This window comes from Sceloporus undulatus, chromosome 9, assembly GCF_019175285.1.
Source record: "Sceloporus undulatus isolate JIND9_A2432 ecotype Alabama chromosome 9, SceUnd_v1.1, whole genome shotgun sequence".
Taxonomy (NCBI): Eukaryota; Metazoa; Chordata; class Lepidosauria; order Squamata; family Phrynosomatidae; genus Sceloporus; species Sceloporus undulatus.
This window is the reverse complement of record NC_056530.1, coordinates 16922272-16928625: the sequence shown is the minus strand read 5'-3', so window position 1 is coordinate 16928625 and position 6354 is coordinate 16922272. Positions and strand designations below refer to the sequence as shown.

General features: G+C 43.8%; 1 protein-coding gene and 1 long non-coding RNA gene across 3 annotated transcripts in view; one reads left to right on the top strand and one right to left on the bottom strand.

The window, feature by feature from the left end:
- The window catches only part of LOC121915846 (IgGFc-binding protein-like), a 40590-nt gene that overhangs the window by 6871 nt on the left and 27365 nt on the right, over positions 1 to 6354 (top strand). The window lies entirely within an intron of this gene.
- On the bottom strand, positions 1456 to 5886 carry LOC121915853. Of its 2 annotated transcripts, none has more exons than XR_006100756.1 (6): positions 5287 to 5555; positions 4707 to 4865; positions 3509 to 3800; positions 2657 to 2773; positions 2192 to 2248; positions 1456 to 1799 (listed from the first exon to the last, which is right to left on the bottom strand). It is a non-coding gene; the product is annotated as an uncharacterized LOC121915853 (long non-coding RNA). The 2 variants fall into 2 exon arrangements; XR_006100755.1 differs by lacking the exon at positions 5287 to 5555 and adding an exon at positions 5626 to 5886 and having other exon boundaries at positions 1457 to 1799.

The window sequence follows — 6354 nt, the reverse complement described above, 5'->3', positions numbered from 1 at the left end:
ATTTGTTCTGGGACCCATGTTTTGCTCTTTTTGGGACATCCACAGATCCTCAGCACCTCTCCAGCACCATATCTCATATGAGTGATTTTATTTCTCTCTGCTTCTTTACTGTCCAGTCATACATCCATACATGGTGATGAGAATAAAATGGTTTGGAGACAATTTAGTATTCTTGTTATCTTTGCACTTTTAGGATCTTGTCCAGTTCTTTCATAGCTGCCTTTCCCGTCCTATGCCTTCTCAATAGAGGTATAGTGTCTAGATCAAGGGAAATATTAGTGCCACTGTATCGTGCTTTGGTTAGGCCTCACCTGGAATATGCGTAGGTTCTGGATGCATAATTCAAAAGGATGGAGAAGCTGGAGCATGGACAAAGGAGGGTGACTAAAATAGTGAAGGGTCTAGAAACCACTCCTATGAGGAACGACTTAGGGAGGTGGGGAATTTTAGCCTGGAGAAGAAATGGGTACCACCCCATTTCTTCTTAGATTTTACTCTTCTGAGTAAAAAACTAGTAATTATCAGTTTCAAAGCATCCCATTCCCTGTCTACTTATCTCACTCACCCCAGGTATTGTAATGTTTTATTCCATTTATTATTTTACTATGTTTAGCTTCCCTGATAATGTGATCTCACATCCATGTTCCTTGATATGTGGTGTTGCACAGTTTTTGACTTGTTGTCTGATTGGAAGACAGGTCTGAAGCCTATCTGGTATGGGAGACCTACAAGCAGCACTCGGTCGCACAGGAGCATGGCAATCCCACCACTGTAAAATGTATGGTCAGGGTGAGACACCCACGGGCTACTCCCTAATGTAATGGAAGTTTTTCTAACTGAGCTCTAAGCTTCCCAGCTACTGTTAGAGATCGAGGCCAGTTGGCCAGGTTTACTCAAACTGACTTCTCGCACCTGCCACCAATTTTGATACGAACTATCCATTGTTTACATTCTAATGTGATGCCCTTGCCTGTTTTAGCTCCCAGCTGCCTGCTAATGTCCTATGAAGACGTGTGGATCTGTGCTCACCAGTTGTGCCAGAACACGCTCCTGAAACCATGCGCAGAACAGTGCTCTGCGGGTTGCCAGTGATGATGGCTTCCTCCTCTTTGATGGGTTTAGATGTGTTCCTGCAGAGACTGGGGTGCTTGTGAATGGAACCTACTTCAAGGTAGCTGGGTCTTTAGGATCTATTCTCTCACCTCTGTTTCTCTTCTCTCTCTCATATTTCTTAGGACCAGATGATTTAGTTCTTCTTCTAAATGCTTGTGTTGGCTTACTCCAAACATCCCAACGGTCATTGCAAGCAGTGTAATCAACCTCTATATGTTTCATATAGGTTTCATGCCATTGAAGTGTTATTGTTATGTATATACCACACTTTGCCTTCCTTGTAGAAAGGCCCAAGGCAGCTAACACACACACACACACACACACACACACACACACACACACACACACACCCTCCTGGAAATTTCAGGACTAAACAGAACAACTTAACTTGATTGCAACCCACAGGACTTTTTAAGAGCATTGAGAGGAAACAAAACACAAGAGACCTAACTGCAGTGTCCATTTGGACAAGCAACCCAAAGACTTTTCCTGATGGGATATGTACTTACGTCAGTGATAACTTCGTTAACAATACACTGCTCATTATGTTCTTTCAATTCATAATGCTCACATCTATATATGATATGCCACCGCCGAAAGGAATATGACAGTGGAATGCAGAGGAGTATGATCTCAACGCCAGCGGCGACAGCACTCACAACATTCATTCCCAGCATGCCTTTGACCTAATGGTGACAGACAATATAATGTTATTTCTATAAGCACTATCATTGCCCAGATGCAGACATGATCATAGATATATTTGCCTGTTATCTTCCGTGCTGCTGGACCTCCTAGAACTAAAATCCACTGTGCTTTTCTGCAGATGTTTCTTGACAAAGAACAGAGGTCCTGCAAAGCATCATACTGTACAAAGGCGGAGCACAGCCCCCACACACTGGTAGAGAATGAGATATAGGATCGGGATGTTTGTCTTCATATGTGACCAAAACTACTCATATGGGCAATACTGGCTGGAACTTTCACCTCTGAAGTCCAAAATATCTGGACTACCAAAGATTGAGAACCACTGCTGCCCACTTGGCTCCATCTCAATCATGTCAAAAAGGTCAATTACCAATGACATCTTCGGATTCCTGGCAGCTGCCACTGATACAGATCCTGAAATTATGTACTACAAGAGATAAAAGAGAAAGACAGAAATGGCAATGAACAAAGGTTCATGTCTTGCATTCCTCCAATTTTCTCTACTAGATCTTAATCAGAGTATTATAGGCCTAAAGGTCACCCCGACATTTCTCAAGTCATGGCACTGAGGATAGCTTATGTATTCCAATGGACAATTTGCAAATAATCAAGAGATTTATCTATGGCAATCTTCATAACTAATGATGCAGCACCTGGATCAGTGCACAAATGATGCCTTTCTATTCCTAATGCAATATGAAATCATGACCCCTGGAAGGTGCTGCATAGACAGGAGCTCTTGAGAACATGACCAGGGGATGACATTAGTTTAGCAATGCTAGTTCTAAATGAACTGTGTAAACATATTGTTTTCAATGCTATAATGAAGATTTACCAAGATTCCAGTCCAGTATGGTGTCTTCATCACAAGGAACTCTATGTAGTATATATCTGTGATGCACAACACAACCCCAAAAGCTATTCCAATGATTCCTGTGAGTATCTGGGTGATCTGAGAAGATAAAATGGAACAAGTTGGATTTGGCTGAACAAAATGATCCACGAAGGATCATCAGTAATTTAAATATCAGATTAGCCGAAAAATAAATTAGCAGGGTCTATAGCTGCTGGTTTTGCTTCATTTCTAGTGCCTTTGGTCCAGTGAACTCACATGGCTCTTCTACATTATTCTCACAGTCTCCCTATAAGCCAGGTCATGCTGAGAGATGATGCAGTCGTAAGGTCATTCCATGAGCTTTATAGTTTAGTGGGAACTAGAACTCAGACCTTCCAAATCTCAGTCCCTTATTCTGAACACTACTTTGCAACAGTAATATTCCCCTCCTCTGTTATATGTGGCATACAGGTTGAGAGGCCAAAACTAAGCCTAACCAGAAAGTATTATTGCCTTTAACATGCTTTCCCCACCTTATGCCACTAGCATGGGGGGATCTTGGCACATGGAGGGGTTTTCTCCACTACTATAACTTCAGTGCAAAGGATACACATAGAATTGTATGCACCTGAAGTCAGTGCATCCTTTTCTTAGCGCACACGCAAAACTCCCCTATACCTGTGCATTGCATAGGAATGGAGTAGTTTGGGCAAACTGTCTGCAAAAGCAGTTATTTATTTTGATGTTATGTTATTAATTATCTTATTAAGGAACCTCTCAGCTGCCCAGAAAATACTCTGAAAACAAACTGTCCCTAGAATAATACTTTTTTCCCCCATATGGCATACTCACCCCAAGGGCAAATGGTTCTCCCAAGTAGAACTTCTTCAATGGTCGTGGCAACGGAAGTTTTGTGTCATCACTTGAGGAAGACCTTGACGGCTGGGGCAAGACTGGCATTGAATCCATGCTTGGATTGGTCCTAGGCTTCTTATGGCTTAGGGACCAGCAATGAGTAGCACTGGGTTAAGGTACAGGAGAAGCTGGACTTCTTTCTGGTTACCTGATGGACTACTTGCTCCCTGTTGCTGCTGCTGTTGTTATTTTCTTAAATCCAATTTCCCAACATAGGGACTTAAAGCAGCTATCAGAAAATTTGAAAATTTAAAAACAATTTAAATTTTAAATTTTTAAAAAAATACAATTTATAAGAATACTTACAAGTATTTCTCTCAAGAGAAAAGTTAAACTGCAGTCTCTCTATGCTTCTTTTTCTGCTCCTGAATGGACAGAGATTACTCCCACATCTCTTATATGTGATGTTTCTAACAGATGTGTCGCTAACTCCAGTGAATGTGGAGGGACAAGTGCATTGAAATTACTAATATCCAAGCATAGGAAGATGGCAGGAAACATTATTCATCTCTCTTTTTCCTAATACTCTCCCCTCATCTTTCCTTTCGAGGAAATGGCCATTTGCTTACTCATCTGGCTTCACATACAGCAGCCCATACATTGAACAGAAAATGTGGTTGCCATTGCAAAACTTCTCCTCTCTCCTTCCACCCCCATCTTAGGCAAAATGTGTCCAGCTCTACATCAGAATGAACTCTATAGCCTTTGGGGAGGAACCAGTGTCAGATCAAGGCAGGAGCTAATTCAGCCACACTTTAGGGCAGTGATGGCGAACCTATGGCACGCGTGCCAGAGGTGACACTCAGAGCCCTCTCTGTGGGCACATGTGTCGTCGTCCCAGCATAGAGTTTGCCAGAGTTTGTTACTAGAAAGCCAGAGGGACATGGCACTTTGCAGTACATAAAGTGGGGTTTGGGTTGCAGTTTGGGCACTCGGCCTCTAAAAGGTTCACCATCACTGCTTTAGGGCCTCGGTTTACAACAAGCCACTCAATGCAAAATATAGGAAATGGTCGAAGTATTACATTTACTTTTTTGGTAACTGTATTGGGCTTCTCTAACATGACATATATAAGGGCCTCCATGTGTCTTAGCCATGAGTGCAAAAGTGATTTTGAGCAGAGTATAGAACATACTTCCTTTCAGGGCTAACCGAAAAGCAAGGGGTGGTCCAGATCCTTGACTTGATTTTTGAAGGCTGCATCCACACTGGAGAAATAACCCGGTTTGGCACTGCTTTAACTCTTTCTGGCTCAAGGCTGTGGAATTCTGGGAGCTGGAGTTTGTTGTGGGGCCTGGAACAGAGTCAATCATGAACAACATACAAATAAATACATCTAAACAATATAAACAACAAATCAACAAACCTACTATAAAGAAATCATCAGAGCTACTGTACAGAAGTTTATTCTCAACACTTCCAGTAGATTAAACGATACCCTTCTTATCTTACTTTTGCTCAATTCCAAAATTAGAAAGGAACTTTCCATTTGGATTATATGTTTGCGTTATTTCTCTTTGGCACCAACGCATCTGAGGAACAACCCCCGGATTTTAAAATCCCGTTTCTGGATCCTGTTCTCTGGAGCAGCAGAAAACAAGCTTGCTCCCTGCTCCGTATGACATCCCTTCAAATGTTTCAGATATCTGCTGACATCCTCACCCCCCAGTGGCATATAGAGCTCTGTCCCTGGCTTCCCACTCCACCAAATGCACCTGAGGAAGCAGACTTGAGTCCAGGAAAGCTCAGGCTGCCAACTTCTTTCTTGATTTACTCTCACTTTCCTCTGACTTTAGTTACTCTTTAGTTGCACCTGTTCAGAGGTGCTGCAAGAGCTTTCCACATACTGCCCCCTTCCTTGTTTCTTTTCTCACCCATTCTTTCCCCTTCTATTGACAGATTTCCTTCTCTTCCCCTCCCTGCTCTTCTCCTTCTTCTTCACTTTCTCTCTCCTGACTTCTCTGCTTCCTTCTTTCCTTCCTATTGGCAAAGCCCCCTCCAGTCCAAGGACCCTCCTCTCCTCCTCCTCCTCCTTCTCCTCCTCCTCCACTCACCCTCCTCCGGGCGCTGCCTGCTTCAAGTGAGGGCCCTGGAGGGCGTCCCTGGGGCGAGAGCAGGGTCCGCAAAGGGCTCTTCTTGCAAAAGGCCTCCGGAGAAAGAGAAACAGAGGCGCCGCCCGCCCTTCTGGCCCCTGGCCTTGCGCAAGCCTTCTCCCAAAGCACAGGGCTTCCAGCTCGGGCCGATTTGTTGATCCTTCCCCTTTTCCTCCTTCCTCCCCCCTCCATCTTCCTCTCCTTCTCTTTCTTCTCCTTCTTCTCCCTTTTCTCCTCCTCTTTCTCCTTCCCCTTTTCTTCCTCCTTCTCTTTTTCCTCCTTCTCCTTCTTCTTCTCTTTTCCTCCTTCTCCTTTTCCTCCTCCTTCTTCCCCTTTCTTCCTTCTCCTTTTCCCCCTTCTCCTTCTTCCCCCTTTCCTCCTTCTTCTTTTCCTCCTTCTCCTCCTCTTTCTCCTTCCCCTTTTCCTCCTTCTTCTCTTTTTCCTCCTTCTCCTTCTCTTTTCCTCCTTTTTCTTCCCCTTTCCATTCTCCTTCTCCTTTTCCTCCTCCTCCTTCTCCTTTCCTCTTTCTCCTTCTCCCCTTCTCCTTGTTCCTCCTTCTCCTTCTTCCCCCTTTTCTCCTCCTCCTCCTCTTTCTCCTTCCCCTTTTCCTCCTTCTTCTCTTTTGCCTCCTCCTTCTTATTCTCTTTTCCTCCTTCTCCTTCCCCTTCCCATTCTCCTTCTCCTTTTCCT